A 16,902-nucleotide genomic window follows, 5' to 3' on the forward strand; every position below is an offset into this window, starting at 1 on the left:
TCCAGGTCGGAAACGGAGCAGGTCAAAACCCCCATGCCGATCAGTAGTGGGGTAGCGCCTGTGAATAGACACTGTAGTACAGCCTGAATGATACAGCGAGACCCAGTCTTTTGTGCCATTTACACCAAAACATGTTTTTCAGACATGTGCTAACAGCCTGTACTAAATAAATACTTTCATTTAAATGAGGCTGTAGCTTATAAATATACAAGTTTTTGTTTGTTTTGAGATCTTTAATGATAAATCTGTTAATAATAGAGAGCAGGAGACCTCTTATGTACCTCACACTAAACTTGATACTAAGTTGAAAAAAAATTGTCATAGACTTGAGGGAGCGCTCCGCGCACTTTTCTTGATTCAATTTGCTTGCTGACACCTTGAGCACTCGCCGGGTGCAGTGGCGCGTGCCTGTAATCCAAGCTACTGGGAGTCTGAGGCTGGCGGATCACTTGAGTTCAGGGGTTCTTGGCTGCAGTGGACTATGTCGATCGGGTGTCCGTACTAAGTTCGGTATCGGACTTAGTAGATTTCTAAGATTTGCAGTCTTAAAATGCCCATTACAACCGTCCACTTGCACCAGTTGTCTCTGCAAGTGGTTGTTGCATAGCAGTGCATAACTTTGGAGCATTCGTAGGCCTCGTGGCCTAATGGATAAGGCGTCTGACTTCGAATCAGAAGATTGCAGGTTCGAGTCCTGCCGGGGTCGCAGTTTAAAATGCCCATTATATCGTTGACGCACACCAGTTGTCTCTGCAAGTGAATAGACTCTGTAGTACAGCCTGAGTGATACAGAGAGACCCAGTCTTTTGTGGCTTTTATTCAAAAACATGTTTTTCAGACATGCGCTAACATTCTGTACTAAATAAAAACTTTCATTTAAATGAGGCTATAGCTTATAAATGTACAAGTTTTTATTTGTTTTTAGATTTTTAATGATAAATCTGGTAATAATAGAGAGCAGGAGACCTCTTATGTACCTCACACTAAACTTGATACTAAGTTGAAAAAAAATGTCATACACTTGAGGGAGCGCTCCGTGCACTTTTCTTGATTCAATTCGCTTGCTGACATCTCGAGCACTCGCCGGGTGCAGTGGCGCGTGCCTGTAATCCAAGCTACTGGGAGTCTGAGGCTGGCGGATCACTTGAGTTCAGGGGTTCTTGGCTGCAGTGGACTATGTCGATCGGGTGTCCGTACTAAGTTCGGTATCGATATGGTGCTCCTGGGGGAGCTCGGGACTACCAGGTCGTCTAAGGAGGGGTGAACCGGTCCAGGTCGGAAACGGAGCAGGTCAAAACCCCCATGCCGATCAGTAGTGGGGTAGTGCCTGTGAATAGACACTGTAGTACAGCCTGAATGATACAGCGAGACCCAGTCTTTTGTGCCATTTACACCAAAACATGTTTTTCAGACATGTGCTAACAGCCTGTACTAAATAAATACTTTCATTTAAATGAGGCTGTAGCTTATAAATATACAAGTTTTTGTTTGTTTTGAGATCTTTAATGATAAATCTGTTAATAATAGAGAGCAGGAGACCTCTTATGTACCTCACACTAAACTTGATACTAAGTTGAAAAAAAATTGTCATAGACTTGAGGGAGCGCTCCGCGCACTTTTCTTGATTCAATTTGCTTGCTGACACCTTGAGCACTCGCCGGGTGCAGTGGCGCGTGCCTGTAATCCAAGCTACTGGGAGTCTGAGGCTGGCGGATCACTTGAGTTCAGTGGTTCTTGGCTGCAGTGGATTATGTCGATCGGGTGTCCGTACTAAGTTCGGTATCGGACTTAGTAGATTTCTAAGATTTGCAGTCTTAAAATGCCCATTACAACCGTCCAATTACACCAGTTGTCTCTGCAAGTGGTTGTTGCATAGCAGTGCATAACTTTGGAGCATTCGTAGGCCTCGTGGCCTAATGGATAAGGCGTCTGACTTCGAATCAGAAGATTGCAGGTTCGAGTCCTGCCGGGGTCGCAGTTTAAAATGCCCATTATATCGTTGACGCACACCAGTTGTCTCTGCAAGTGAATAGACTCTGTAGTACAGCCTGAGTGATACAGAGAGACCCAGTCTTTTGTGGCTTTTATTCAAAAACATGTTTTTCAGACATGCGCTAACATTCTGTACTAAATAAAAACTTTCATTTAAATGAGGCTATAGCTTATAAATGTACAAGTTTTTATTTGTTTTTAGATCTTTAATGATAAATCTGGTAATAATAGAGAGCAGGAGACCTCTTATGTACCTCACACTAAACTTGATACTAAGTTGAAAAAAAATGTCATACACTTGAGGGAGCGCTCCGTGCACTTTTCTTGATTCAATTCGCTTGCTGACATCTCGAGCACTCGCCGGGTGCAGTGGCGCGTGCCTGTAATCCAAGCTACTGGGAGTCTGAGGCTGGCGGATCACTTGAGTTCAGGGGTTCTTGGCTGCAGTGGACTATGTCGATCGGGTGTCCGTACTAAGTTCGGTATCGATATGGTGCTCCTGGGGGAGCTCGGGACTACCAGGTCGTCTAAGGAGGGGTGAACCGGTCCAGGTCGGAAACGGAGCAGGTCAAAACCCCCATGCCGATCAGTAGTGGGGTAGCGCCTGTGAATAGACACTGTAGTACAGCCTGAATGATACAGCGAGACCCAGTCTTTTGTGCCATTTACACCAAAACATGTTTTTCAGACATGTGCTAACAGCCTGTACTAAATAAATACTTTCATTTAAATGAGGCTGTAGCTTATAAATATACAAGTTTTTGTTTGTTTTGAGATCTTTAATGATAAATCTGTTAATAATAGAGAGCAGGAGACCTCTTATGTACCTCACACTAAACTTGATACTAAGTTGAAAAAAAATTGTCATAGACTTGAGGGAGCGCTCCGCGCACTTTTCTTGATTCAATTTGCTTGCTGACACCTTGAGCACTCGCCGGGTGCAGTGGCGCGTGCCTGTAATCCAAGCTACTGGGAGTCTGAGGCTGGCGGATCACTTGAGTTCAGGGGTTCTTGGCTGCAGTGGACTATGTCGATCGGGTGTCCGTACTAAGTTCGGTATCGGACTTAGTAGATTTCTAAGATTTGCAGTCTTAAAATGCCCATTACAACCGTCCACTTGCACCAGTTGTCTCTGCAAGTGGTTGTTGGATAGCAGTGCATAACTTTGGAGCATTCGTAGGCCTCGTGGCCTAATGGATAAGGCGTCTGACTTCGAATCAGAAGATTGCAGGTTCGAGTCCTGCCGGGGTCGCAGTTTAAAATGCCCATTATATCGTTGACGCACACCAGTTGTCTCTGCAAGTGAATAGACTCTGTAGTACAGCCTGAGTGATACAGAGAGACCCAGTCTTTTGTGGCTTTTATTCAAAAACATGTTTTTCAGACATGCGCTAACATTCTGTACTAAATAAAAACTTTCATTTAAATGAGGCTATAGCTTATAAATGTACAAGTTTTTATTTGTTTTTAGATTTTTAATGATAAATCTGGTAATAATAGAGAGCAGGAGACCTCTTATGTACCTCACACTAAACTTGATACTAAGTTGAAAAAAAATGTCATACACTTGAGGGAGCGCTCCGTGCACTTTTCTTGATTCAATTCGCTTGCTGACATCTCGAGCACTCGCCGGGTGCAGTGGCGCGTGCCTGTAATCCAAGCTACTGGGAGTCTGAGGCTGGCGGATCACTTGAGTTCAGGGGTTCTTGGCTGCAGTGGACTATGTCGATCGGGTGTCCGTACTAAGTTCGGTATCGATATGGTGCTCCTGGGGGAGCTCGGGACTACCAGGTCGTCTAAGGAGGGGTGAACCGGTCCAGGTCGGAAACGGAGCAGGTCAAAACCCCCATGCCGATCAGTAGTGGGGTAGTGCCTGTGAATAGACACTGTAGTACAGCCTGAATGATACAGCGAGACCCAGTCTTTTGTGCCATTTACACCAAAACATGTTTTTCAGACATGTGCTAACAGCCTGTACTAAATAAATACTTTCATTTAAATGAGGCTGTAGCTTATAAATATACAAGTTTTTGTTTGTTTTGAGATCTTTAATGATAAATCTGTTAATAATAGAGAGCAGGAGACCTCTTATGTACCTCACACTAAACTTGATACTAAGTTGAAAAAAAATTGTCATAGACTTGAGGGAGCGCTCCGCGCACTTTTCTTGATTCAATTTGCTTGCTGACACCTTGAGCACTCGCCGGGTGCAGTGGCGCGTGCCTGTAATCCAAGCTACTGGGAGTCTGAGGCTGGCGGATCACTTGAGTTCAGTGGTTCTTGGCTGCAGTGGACTATGTCGATCGGGTGTCCGTACTAAGTTCGGTATCGGACTTAGTAGATTTCTAAGATTTGCAGTCTTAAAATGCCCATTACAACCATCCACTTACACCAGTTGTCTCTGCAAGTGGTTGTTGCATAGCAGTGCATAACTTTGGAGCATTTGTAGGCCTCGTGGCCTAATGGATAAGGCGTCTGACTTCGAATCAGACGATTGCAGGTTCGAGTCCTGCTGGGGTCGCAGTTTAAAATGCCCATTATATCGTTGACGCACACCAGTTGTCTCTGCAAGTGAATAGACTCTGTAGTACAGCCTGAGTGATACAGAGAGACCCAGTCTTTTGTGGCTTTTATTCAAAAACATGTTTTTCAGACATGCGCTAACATTCTGTACTAAATAAAAACTTTCATTTAAATGAGGCTATAGCTTATAAATGTACAAGTTTTTATTTGTTTTTAGATTTTTAATGATAAATCTGGTAATAATAGAGAGCAGGAGACCTCTTATGTACCTCACACTAAACTTGATACTAAGTTGAAAAAAAATGTCATACACTTGAGGGAGCGCTCCGTGCACTTTTCTTGATTCAATTCGCTTGCTGACATCTCGAGCACTCGCCGGGTGCAGTGGCGCGTGCCTGTAATCCAAGCTACTGGGAGTCTGAGGCTGGCGGATCACTTGAGTTCAGGGGTTCTTGGCTGCAGTGGACTATGTCGATCGGGTGTCCGTACTAAGTTCGGTATCGATATGGTGCTCCTGGGGGAGCTCGGGACTACCAGGTCGTCTAAGGAGGGGTGAACCGGTCCAGGTCGGAAACGGAGCAGGTCAAAACCCCCATGCCGATCAGTAGTGGGGTAGTGCCTGTGAATAGACACTGTAGTACAGCCTGAATGATACAGCGAGACCCAGTCTTTTGTGCCATTTACACCAAAACATGTTTTTCAGACATGTGCTAACAGCCTGTACTAAATAAATACTTTCATTTAAATGAGGCTGTAGCTTATAAATATACAAGTTTTTGTTTGTTTTGAGATCTTTAATGATAAATCTGTTAATAATAGAGAGCAGGAGACCTCTTATGTACCTCACACTAAACTTGATACTAAGTTGAAAAAAAATTGTCATAGACTTGAGGGAGCGCTCCGCGCACTTTTCTTGATTCAATTTGCTTGCTGACACCTTGAGCACTCGCCGGGTGCAGTGGCGCGTGCCTGTAATCCAAGCTACTGGGAGTCTGAGGCTGGCGGATCACTTGAGTTCAGTGGTTCTTGGCTGCAGTGGACTATGTCGATCGGGTGTCCGTACTAAGTTCGGTATCGGACTTAGTAGATTTCTAAGATTTGCAGTCTTAAAATGCCCATTACAACCGTCCACTTACACCAGTTGTCTCTGCAAGTGGTTGTTGCATAGCAGTGCATAACTTTGGAGCATTCGTAGGCCTCGTGGCCTAATGGATAAGGCGTCTGACTTCGAATCAGAAGATTGCAGGTTCGAGTCCTGCCGGGGTCGCAGTTTAAAATGCCCATTATATCGTTGACGCACACCAGTTGTCTCTGCAAGTGAATAGACTCTGTAGTACAGCCTGAGTGATACAGAGAGACCCAGTCTTTTGTGGCTTTTATTCAAAAACATGTTTTTCAGACATGCGCTAACATTCTGTACTAAATAAAAACTTTCATTTAAATGAGGCTATAGCTTATAAATGTACAAGTTTTTATTTGTTTTTAGATCTTTAATGATAAATCTGGTAATAATAGAGAGCAGGAGACCTCTTATGTACCTCACACTAAACTTGATACTAAGTTGAAAAAAAATGTCATACACTTGAGGGAGCGCTCCGTGCACTTTTCTTGATTCAATTCGCTTGCTGACATCTCGAGCACTCGCCGGGTGCAGTGGCGCGTGCCTGTAATCCAAGCTACTGGGAGTCTGAGGCTGGCGGATCATTTGAGTTCAGGGGTTCTTGGCTGCAGTGGACTATGTCGATCGGGTGTCCGTACTAAGTTCGGTATCGATATGGTGCTCCTGGGGGAGCTCGGGACTACCAGGTCGTCTAAGGAGGGGTGAACCGGTCCAGGTCGGAAACGGAGCAGGTCAAAACCCCCATGCCGATCAGTAGTGGGGTAGTGCCTGTGAATAGACACTGTAGTACAGCCTGAATGATACAGCGAGACCCAGTCTTTTGTGCCATTTACACCAAAACATGTTTTTCAGACATGTGCTAACAGCCTGTACTAAATAAATACTTTCATTTAAATGAGGCTGTAGCTTATAAATATACAAGTTTTTGTTTGTTTTGAGATCTTTAATGATAAATCTGTTAATAATAGAGAGCAGGGGACCTCTTATGTACCTCACACTAAACTTGATACTAAGTTGAAAAAAAATTGTCATAGACTTGAGGGAGCGCTCCGCGCACTTTTCTTGATTCAATTTGCTTGCTGACACCTTGAGCACTCGCCGGGTGCAGTGGCGCGTGCCTGTAATCCAAGCTACTGGGAGTCTGAGGCTGGCGGATCACTTGAGTTCAGTGGTTCTTGGCTGCAGTGGACTATGTCGATCGGGTGTCCGTACTAAGTTCGGTATCGGACTTAGTAGATTTCTAAGATTTGCAGTCTTAAAATGCCCATTACAACCGTCCACTTACACCAGTTGTCTCTGCAAGTGGTTGTTGCATAGCAGTGCATAACTTTGGAGCATTTGTAGGCCTCGTGGCCTAATGGATAAGGCGTCTGACTTCGAATCAGACGATTGCAGGTTCGAGTCCTGCTGGGGTCGCAGTTTAAAATGCCCATTATATCGTTGACGCACACCAGTTGTCTCTGCAAGTGAATAGACTCTGTAGTACAGCCTGAGTGATACAGAGAGACCCAGTCTTTTGTGGCTTTTATTCAAAAACATGTTTTTCAGACATGCGCTAACATTCTGTACTAAATAAAAACTTTCATTTAAATGAGGCTATAGCTTATAAATGTACAAGTTTTTATTTGTTTTTAGATTTTTAATGATAAATCTGGTAATAATAGAGAGCAGGAGACCTCTTATGTACCTCACACTAAACTTGATACTAAGTTGAAAAAAAATGTCATACACTTGAGGGAGCGCTCCGTGCACTTTTCTTGATTCAATTCGCTTGCTGACATCTCGAGCACTCGCCGGGTGCAGTGGCGCGTGCCTGTAATCCAAGCTACTGGGAGTCTGAGGCTGGCGGATCACTTGAGTTCAGGGGTTCTTGGCTGCAGTGGACTATGTCGATCGGGTGTCCGTACTAAGTTCGGTATCGATATGGTGCTCCTGGGGGAGCTCGGGACTACCAGGTCGTCTAAGGAGGGGTGAACCGGTCCAGGTCGGAAACGGAGCAGGTCAAAACCCCCATGCCGATCAGTAGTGGGGTAGTGCCTGTGAATAGACACTGTAGTACAGCCTGAATGATACAGCGAGACCCAGTCTTTTGTGCCATTTACACCAAAACATGTTTTTCAGACATGTGCTAACAGCCTGTACTAAATAAATACTTTCATTTAAATGAGGCTGTAGCTTATAAATATACAAGTTTTTGTTTGTTTTGAGATCTTTAATGATAAATCTGTTAATAATAGAGAGCAGGAGACCTCTTATGTACCTCACACTAAACTTGATACTAAGTTGAAAAAAAATTGTCATAGACTTGAGGGAGCGCTCCGCGCACTTTTCTTGATTCAATTTGCTTGCTGACACCTTGAGCACTCGCCGGGTGCAGTGGCGCGTGCCTGTAATCCAAGCTACTGGGAGTCTGAGGCTGGCGGATCACTTGAGTTCAGTGGTTCTTGGCTGCAGTGGACTATGTCGATCGGGTGTCCGTACTAAGTTCGGTATCGGACTTAGTAGATTTCTAAGATTTGCAGTCTTAAAATGCCCATTATATCGTTGACGCACACCAGTTGTCTCTGCAAGTGAATAGACTCTGTAGTACAGCCTGAGTGATACAGAGAGACCCAGTCTTTTGTGGCTTTTATTCAAAAACATGTTTTTCAGACATGCGCTAACATTCTGTACTAAATAAAAACTTTCATTTAAATGAGGCTATAGCTTATAAATGTACAAGTTTTTATTTGTTTTTAGATTTTTAATGATAAATCTGGTAATAATAGAGAGCAGGAGACCTCTTATGTACCTCACACTAAACTTGATACTAAGTTGAAAAAAAATGTCATACACTTGAGGGAGCGCTCCGTGCACTTTTCTTGATTCAATTCGCTTGCTGACATCTCGAGCACTCGCCGGGTGCAGTGGCGCGTGCCTGTAATCCAAGCTACTGGGAGTCTGAGGCTGGCGGATCACTTGAGTTCAGGGGTTCTTGGCTGCAGTGGACTATGTCGATCGGGTGTCCGTACTAAGTTCGGTATCGATATGGTGCTCCTGGGGGAGCTCGGGACTACCAGGTCGTCTAAGGAGGGGTGAACCGGTCCAGGTCGGAAACGGAGCAGGTCAAAACCCCCATGCCGATCAGTAGTGGGGTAGTGCCTGTGAATAGACACTGTAGTACAGCCTGAATGATACAGCGAGACCCAGTCTTTTGTGCCATTTACACCAAAACATGTTTTTCAGACATGTGCTAACAGCCTGTACTAAATAAATACTTTCATTTAAATGAGGCTGTAGCTTATAAATATACAAGTTTTTGTTTGTTTTGAGATCTTTAATGATAAATCTGTTAATAATAGAGAGCAGGAGACCTCTTATGTACCTCACACTAAACTTGATACTAAGTTGAAAAAAAATTGTCATAGACTTGAGGGAGCGCTCCGCGCACTTTTCTTGATTCAATTTGCTTGCTGACACCTTGAGCACTCGCCGGGTGCAGTGGCGCGTGCCTGTAATCCAAGCTACTGGGAGTCTGAGGCTGGCGGATCACTTGAGTTCAGTGGTTCTTGGCTGCAGTGGACTATGTCGATCGGGTGTCCGTACTAAGTTCGGTATCGGACTTAGTAGATTTCTAAGATTTGCAGTCTTAAAATGCCCATTACAACCGTCCACTTACACCAGTTGTCTCTGCAAGTGGTTGTTGCATAGCAGTGCATAACTTTGGAGCATTCGTAGGCCTCGTGGCCTAATGGATAAGGCGTCTGACTTCGAATCAGAAGATTGCAGGTTCGAGTCCTGCCGGGGTCGCAGTTTAAAATGCCCATTATATCGTTGACGCACACCAGTTTCTCTGCAAGTGAATAGACTCTGTAGTACAGCCTGAGTGATACAGAGAGACCCAGTCTTTTGTGGCTTTTATTCAAAAACATGTTTTTCAGACATGCGCTAACATTCTGTACTAAATAAAAACTTTCATTTAAATGAGGCTATAGCTTATAAATGTACAAGTTTTTATTTGTTTTTAGATCTTTAATGATAAATCTGGTAATAATAGAGAGCAGGAGACCTCTTATGTACCTCACACTAAACTTGATACTAAGTTGAAAAAAAATGTCATACACTTGAGGGAGCGCTCCGTGCACTTTTCTTGATTCAATTCGCTTGCTGACATCTCGAGCACTCGCCGGGTGCAGTGGCGCGTGCCTGTAATCCAAGCTACTGGGAGTCTGAGGCTGGCGGATCATTTGAGTTCAGGGGTTCTTGGCTGCAGTGGACTATGTCGATCGGGTGTCCGTACTAAGTTCGGTATCGATATGGTGCTCCTGGGGGAGCTCGGGACTACCAGGTCGTCTAAGGAGGGGTGAACCGGTCCAGGTCGGAAACGGAGCAGGTCAAAACCCCCATGCCGATCAGTAGTGGGGTAGTGCCTGTGAATAGACACTGTAGTACAGCCTGAATGATACAGCGAGACCCAGTCTTTTGTGCCATTTACACCAAAACATGTTTTTCAGACATGTGCTAACAGCCTGTACTAAATAAATACTTTCATTTAAATGAGGCTGTAGCTTATAAATATACAAGTTTTTGTTTGTTTTGAGATCTTTAATGATAAATCTGTTAATAATAGAGAGCAGGGGACCTCTTATGTACCTCACACTAAACTTGATACTAAGTTGAAAAAAAATTGTCATAGACTTGAGGGAGCGCTCCGCGCACTTTTCTTGATTCAATTTGCTTGCTGACACCTTGAGCACTCGCCGGGTGCAGTGGCGCGTGCCTGTAATCCAAGCTACTGGGAGTCTGAGGCTGGCGGATCACTTGAGTTCAGTGGTTCTTGGCTGCAGTGGACTATGTCGATCGGGTGTCCGTACTAAGTTCGGTATCGGACTTAGTAGATTTCTAAGATTTGCAGTCTTAAAATGCCCATTACAACCGTCCACTTACACCAGTTGTCTCTGCAAGTGGTTGTTGCATAGCAGTGCATAACTTTGGAGCATTTGTAGGCCTCGTGGCCTAATGGATAAGGCGTCTGACTTCGAATCAGACGATTGCAGGTTCGAGTCCTGCTGGGGTCGCAGTTTAAAATGCCCATTATATCGTTGACGCACACCAGTTGTCTCTGCAAGTGAATAGACTCTGTAGTACAGCCTGAGTGATACAGAGAGACCCAGTCTTTTGTGGCTTTTATTCAAAAACATGTTTTTCAGACATGCGCTAACATTCTGTACTAAATAAAAACTTTCATTTAAATGAGGCTATAGCTTATAAATGTACAAGTTTTTATTTGTTTTTAGATTTTTAATGATAAATCTGGTAATAATAGAGAGCAGGAGACCTCTTATGTACCTCACACTAAACTTGATACTAAGTTGAAAAAAAATGTCATACACTTGAGGGAGCGCTCCGTGCACTTTTCTTGATTCAATTCGCTTGCTGACATCTCGAGCACTCGCCGGGTGCAGTGGCGCGTGCCTGTAATCCAAGCTACTGGGAGTCTGAGGCTGGCGGATCACTTGAGTTCAGGGGTTATTGGCTGCAGTGGACTATGTCGATCGGGTGTCCGTACTAAGTTCGGTATCGATATGGTGCTCCTGGGGGAGCTCGGGACTACCAGGTCGTCTAAGGAGGGGTGAACCGGTCCAGGTCGGAAACGGAGCAGGTCAAAACCCCCATGCCGATCAGTAGTGGGGTAGTGCCTGTGAATAGACACTGTAGTACAGCCTGAATGATACAGCGAGACCCAGTCTTTTGTGCCATTTACACCAAAACATGTTTTTCAGACATGTGCTAACAGCCTGTACTAAATAAATACTTTCATTTAAATGAGGCTGTAGCTTATAAATATACAAGTTTTTGTTTGTTTTGAGATCTTTAATGATAAATCTGTTAATAATAGAGAGCAGGAGACCTCTTATGTACCTCACACTAAACTTGATACTAAGTTGAAAAAAAATTGTCATAGACTTGAGGGAGCGCTCCGCGCACTTTTCTTGATTCAATTTGCTTGCTGACACCTTGAGCACTCGCCGGGTGCAGTGGCGCGTGCCTGTAATCCAAGCTACTGGGAGTCTGAGGCTGGCGGATCACTTGAGTTCAGTGGTTCTTGGCTGCAGTGGACTATGTCGATCGGGTGTCCGTACTAAGTTCGGTATCGGACTTAGTAGATTTCTAAGATTTGCAGTCTTAAAATGCCCATTACAACCGTCCACTTACACCAGTTGTCTCTGCAAGTGGTTGTTGCATAGCAGTGCATAACTTTGGAGCATTTGTAGGCCTCGTGGCCTAATGGATAAGGCGTCTGACTTCGAATCAGACGATTGCAGGTTCGAGTCCTGCTGGGGTCGCAGTTTAAAATGCCCATTATATCGTTGACGCACACCAGTTGTCTCTGCAAGTGAATAGACTCTGTAGTACAGCCTGAGTGATACAGAGAGACCCAGTCTTTTGTGGCTTTTATTCAAAAACATGTTTTTCAGACATGCGCTAACATTCTGTACTAAATAAAAACTTTCATTTAAATGAGGCTATAGCTTATAAATGTACAAGTTTTTATTTGTTTTTAGATTTTTAATGATAAATCTGGTAATAATAGAGAGCAGGAGACCTCTTATGTACCTCACACTAAACTTGATACTAAGTTGAAAAAAAATGTCATACACTTGAGGGAGCGCTCCGTGCACTTTTCTTGATTCAATTTGCTTGCTGACATCTCGAGCACTCGCCGGGTGCAGTGGCGCGTGCCTGTAATCCAAGCTACTGGGAGTCTGAGGCTGGCGGATCACTTGAGTTCAGGGGTTCTTGGCTGCAGTGGACTATGTCGATCGGGTGTCCGTACTAAGTTCGGTATCGATATGGTGCTCCTGGGGGAGCTCGGGACTACCAGGTCGTCTAAGGAGGGGTGAACCGGTCCAGGTCGGAAACGGAGCAGGTCAAAACCCCCATGCCGATCAGTAGTGGGGTAGTGCCTGTGAATAGACACTGTAGTACAGCCTGAATGATACAGCGAGACCCAGTCTTTTGTGCCATTTACACCAAAACATGTTTTTCAGACATGTGCTAACAGCCTGTACTAAATAAATACTTTCATTTAAATGAGGCTGTAGCTTATAAATATACAAGTTTTTGTTTGTTTTGAGATCTTTAATGATAAATCTGTTAATAATAGAGAGCAGGAGACCTCTTATGTACCTCACACTAAACTTGATACTAAGTTGAAAAAAAATTGTCATAGACTTGAGGGAGCGCTCCGCGCACTTTTCTTGATTCAATTTGCTTGCTGACACCTTGAGCACTCGCCGGGTGCAGTGGCGCGTGCCTGTAATCCAAGCTACTGGGAGTCTGAGGCTGGCGGATCACTTGAGTTCAGTGGTTCTTGGCTGCAGTGGACTATGTCGATCGGGTGTCCGTACTAAGTTCGGTATCGGACTTAGTAGATTTCTAAGATTTGCAGTCTTAAAATGCCCATTACAACCGTCCACTTACACCAGTTGTCTCTGCAAGTGGTTGTTGCATAGCAGTGCATAACTTTGGAGCATTTGTAGGCCTCGTGGCCTAATGGATAAGGCGTCTGACTTCGAATCAGACGATTGCAGGTTCGAGTCCTGCTGGGGTCGCAGTTTAAAATGCCCATTATATCGTTGACGCACACCAGTTGTCTCTGCAAGTGAATAGACTCTGTAGTACAGCCTGAGTGATACAGAGAGACCCAGTCTTTTGTGGCTTTTATTCAAAAACATGTTTTTCAGACATGCGCTAACATTCTGTACTAAATAAAAACTTTCATTTAAATGAGGCTATAGCTTATAAATGTACAAGTTTTTATTTGTTTTTAGATTTTTAATGATAAATCTGGTAATAATAGAGAGCAGGAGACCTCTTATGTACCTCACACTAAACTTGATACTAAGTTGAAAAAAAATGTCATACACTTGAGGGAGCGCTCCGTGCACTTTTCTTGATTCAATTCGCTTGCTGACATCTCGAGCACTCGCCGGCTGCAGTGGCGCGTGCCTGTAATCCAAGCTACTGGGAGTCTGAGGCTGGCGAATCACTTGAGTTCAGGGGTTCTTGGCTGCAGTGGACTATGTCGATCGGGTGTCCGTACTAAGTTCGGTATCGATATGGTGCTCCTGGGGGAGCTCGGGACTACCAGGTCGTCTAAGGAGGGGTGAACCGGTCCAGGTCGGAAACGGAGCAGGTCAAAACCCCCATGCCGATCAGTAGTGGGGTAGTGCCTGTGAATAGACACTGTAGTACAGCCTGAATGATACAGCGAGACCCAGTCTTTTGTGCCATTTACACCAAAACATGTTTTTCAGACATGTGCTAACAGCCTGTACTAAATAAATACTTTCATTTAAATGAGGCTGTAGCTTATAAATATACAAGTTTTTGTTTGTTTTGAGATCTTTAATGATAAATCTGTTAATAATAGAGAGCAGGAGACCTCTTATGTACCTCACACTAAACTTGATACTAAGTTGAAAAAAAATTGTCATAGACTTGAGGGAGCGCTCCGCGCACTTTTCTTGATTCAATTCGCTTGCTGACATCTCGAGCACTCGCCGGGTGCAGTGGCGCGTGCCTGTAATCCAAGCTACTGGGAGTCTGAGGCTGGCGGATCACTTGAGTTCAGGGGTTCTTGGCTGCAGTGGAGTATGTCGATCGGGTGTCCGTACTAAGTTCGGTATCGATATGGTGCTCCTGGGGGAGCTCGGGACTACCAGGTCGTCTAAGGAGGGGTGAACCGGTCCAGGTCGGAAACGGAGCAGGTCAAAACCCCCATGCCGATCAGTAGTGGGGTAGTGCCTGTGAATAGACACTGTAGTACAGCCTGAATGATACAGCGAGACCCAGTCTTTTGTGCCATTTACACCAAAACATGTTTTTCAGACATGTGCTAACAGCCTGTACTAAATAAATACTTTCATTTAAATGAGGCTGTAGCTTATAAATATACAAGTTTTTGTTTGTTTTGAGATCTTTAATGATACATCTGTTAATAATAGAGGGCAGGAGACCTCTTATGTACCTCACACTAAACTTGATACTAAGTTGAAAAAAAATTGTCATAGACTTGAGGGAGCGCTCCGCGCACTTTTCTTGATTCAATTTGCTTGCTGACACCTTGAGCACTCGCCGGGTGCAGTGGCGCGTGCCTGTAATCCAAGCTACTGGGAGTCTGAGGCTGGCGGATCACTTGAGTTCAGTGGTTCTTGGCTGCAGTGGACTATGTCGATCGGGTGTCCGTACTAAGTTCGGTATCGGACTTAGTAGATTTCTAAGATTTGCAGTCTTAAAATGCCCATTACAACCGTCCACTTACACCAGTTGTCTCTGCAAGTGGTTGTTGCATAGCAGTGCATAACTTTGGAGCATTTGTAGGCCTCGTGGCCTAATGGATAAGGCGTCTGACTTCGAATCAGACGATTGCAGGTTCGAGTCCTGCTGGGATCGCAGTTTAAAATGCCCATTATATCGTTGACGCACACCAGTTGTCTCTGCAAGTGAATAGACTCTGTAGTACAGCCTGAGTGATACAGAGAGACCCAGTCTTTTGTGGCTTTTATTCAAAAACATGTTTTTCAGACATGCGCTAACATTCTGTACTAAATAAAAACTTTCATTTAAATGAGGCTATAGCTTATAAATGTAGAAGTTTTTATTTGTTTTTAGATTTTTAATGATAAATCTGGTAATAATAGAGAGCAGGAGACCTCTTATGTACCTCACACTAAACTTGATACTAAGTTGAAAAAAAATGTCATACACTTGAGGGAGCGCTCCGTGCACTTTTCTTGATTCAATTCGCTTGCTGACATCTCGAGCACTCGCCGGGTGCAGTGGCGCGTGCCTGTAATCCAAGCTACTGGGAGTCTGAGGCTGGCGGATCACTTGAGTTCAGGGGTTCTTGGCTGCAGTGGACTATGTCGATCGGGTGTCCGTACTAAGTTCGGTATCGATATGGTGCTCCTGGGGGAGCTCGGGACTACCAGGTCGTCTAAGGAGGGGTGAACCGGTCCAGGTCGGAAACGGAGCAGGTCAAAACCCCCATGCCGATCAGTAGTGGGGTAGTGCCTGTGAATAGACACTGTAGTACAGCCTGAATGATACAGCGAGACCCAGTCTTTTGTGCCATTTACACCAAAACATGTTTTTCAGACATGTGCTAACAGCCTGTACTAAATAAATACTTTCATTTAAATGAGGCTGTAGCTTATAAATATACAAGTTTTTGTTTGTTTTGAGATCTTTAATGATAAATCTGTTAATAATAGAGAGCAGGAGACCTCTTATGTACCTCACACTAAACTTGATACTAAGTTGAAAAAAAATTGTCATAGACTTGAGGGAGCGCTCCGCGCACTTTTCTTGATTCAATTTGCTTGCTGACACCTTGAGCACTCGCCGGGTGCAGTGGCGCGTGCCTGTAATCCAAGCTACTGGGAGTCTGAGGCTGGCGGATCACTTGAGTTCAGTGGTTCTTGGCTGCAGTGGACTATGTCGATCGGGTGTCCGTACTAAGTTAGGTATCGGACTTAGTAGATTTCTAAGATTTGCAGTCTTAAAATGCCCATTACAACCGTCCACTTACACCAGTTGTCTCTGCAAGTGGTTGTTGCATAGCAGTGCATAACTTTGGAGCATTTGTAGGCCTCGTGGCCTAATGGATAAGGCGTCTGACTTCGAATCAGACGATTGCAGGTTCGAGTCCTGCTGGGGTCGCAGTTTAAAATGCCCATTATATCGTTGACGCACACCAGTTGTCTCTGCAAGTGAATAGACTCTGTAGTACAGCCTGAGTGATACAGAGAGACCCAGTCTTTTGTGGCTTTTATTCAAAAACATGTTTTTCAGACATGCGCTAACATTCTGTACTAAATAAAAACTTTCATTTAAATGAGGCTATAGCTTATAAATGTACAAGTTTTTATTTGTTTTTAGATTTTTAATGATAAATCTGGTAATAATAGAGAGCAGGAGACCTCTTATGTACCTCACACTAAACTTGATACTAAGTTGAAAAAAAATGTCATACACTTGAGGGAGCGCTCCGTGCACTTTTCTTGATTCAATTCGCTTGCTGACATCTCGAGCACTCGCCGGGTGCAGTGGCGCGTGCCTGTAATCCAAGCTACTGGGAGTCTGAGGCTGGCGGATCACTTGAGTTCAGGGGTTCTTGGCTGCAGTGGACTATGTCGATCGGGTGTCCGTACTAAGTTCGGTATCGATATGGTGCTCCTGGGGGAGCTCGGGACTACCAGGTCGTCTAAGGAGGGGTGAAC

At 44.4% G+C, this 16,902-nt stretch overlaps 12 non-coding genes across 12 annotated transcripts; all 12 read left to right on the top strand.

The window, feature by feature from the left end:
• The first annotated feature begins 633 nt into the window (after positions 1-633).
• On the top strand, positions 634-706 carry trnar-ucg (transfer RNA arginine (anticodon UCG)). Its single transcript has one exon. It is a non-coding gene; the product is annotated as a tRNA-Arg (tRNA).
• Positions 707-1,902: 1,196 nt separating this feature from the next.
• Positions 1,903-1,975, top strand: trnar-ucg (transfer RNA arginine (anticodon UCG)). Its single transcript has one exon. It is a non-coding gene; the product is annotated as a tRNA-Arg (tRNA).
• A 1,196-nt stretch (positions 1,976-3,171) lies between these two features.
• Positions 3,172-3,244, top strand: trnar-ucg (transfer RNA arginine (anticodon UCG)). The gene has a single exon. It is a non-coding gene; the product is annotated as a tRNA-Arg (tRNA).
• Positions 3,245-4,440: 1,196 nt separating this feature from the next.
• trnar-ucg (transfer RNA arginine (anticodon UCG)) lies at positions 4,441-4,513 on the top strand. The gene has a single exon. It is a non-coding gene; the product is annotated as a tRNA-Arg (tRNA).
• A 1,196-nt stretch (positions 4,514-5,709) lies between these two features.
• trnar-ucg (transfer RNA arginine (anticodon UCG)) lies at positions 5,710-5,782 on the top strand. Its single transcript has one exon. It is a non-coding gene; the product is annotated as a tRNA-Arg (tRNA).
• A 1,196-nt stretch (positions 5,783-6,978) lies between these two features.
• Positions 6,979-7,051, top strand: trnar-ucg (transfer RNA arginine (anticodon UCG)). Its single transcript has one exon. It is a non-coding gene; the product is annotated as a tRNA-Arg (tRNA).
• A 2,300-nt stretch (positions 7,052-9,351) lies between these two features.
• On the top strand, positions 9,352-9,424 carry trnar-ucg (transfer RNA arginine (anticodon UCG)). The gene has a single exon. It is a non-coding gene; the product is annotated as a tRNA-Arg (tRNA).
• Positions 9,425-10,619: 1,195 nt separating this feature from the next.
• Positions 10,620-10,692, top strand: trnar-ucg (transfer RNA arginine (anticodon UCG)). The gene has a single exon. It is a non-coding gene; the product is annotated as a tRNA-Arg (tRNA).
• Positions 10,693-11,888: 1,196 nt separating this feature from the next.
• trnar-ucg (transfer RNA arginine (anticodon UCG)) lies at positions 11,889-11,961 on the top strand. The gene has a single exon. It is a non-coding gene; the product is annotated as a tRNA-Arg (tRNA).
• Positions 11,962-13,157: 1,196 nt separating this feature from the next.
• Positions 13,158-13,230, top strand: trnar-ucg (transfer RNA arginine (anticodon UCG)). The gene has a single exon. It is a non-coding gene; the product is annotated as a tRNA-Arg (tRNA).
• A 1,770-nt stretch (positions 13,231-15,000) lies between these two features.
• On the top strand, positions 15,001-15,073 carry trnar-ucg (transfer RNA arginine (anticodon UCG)). The gene has a single exon. It is a non-coding gene; the product is annotated as a tRNA-Arg (tRNA).
• A 1,196-nt stretch (positions 15,074-16,269) lies between these two features.
• Positions 16,270-16,342, top strand: trnar-ucg (transfer RNA arginine (anticodon UCG)). The gene has a single exon. It is a non-coding gene; the product is annotated as a tRNA-Arg (tRNA).
• The last annotated feature ends 560 nt before the right edge of the window (positions 16,343-16,902 follow it).

This window comes from Triplophysa dalaica, chromosome 21 (assembly GCF_015846415.1).
Source record: "Triplophysa dalaica isolate WHDGS20190420 chromosome 21, ASM1584641v1, whole genome shotgun sequence".
NCBI classification, from domain to species: domain Eukaryota; kingdom Metazoa; phylum Chordata; class Actinopteri; order Cypriniformes; family Nemacheilidae; genus Triplophysa; species Triplophysa dalaica.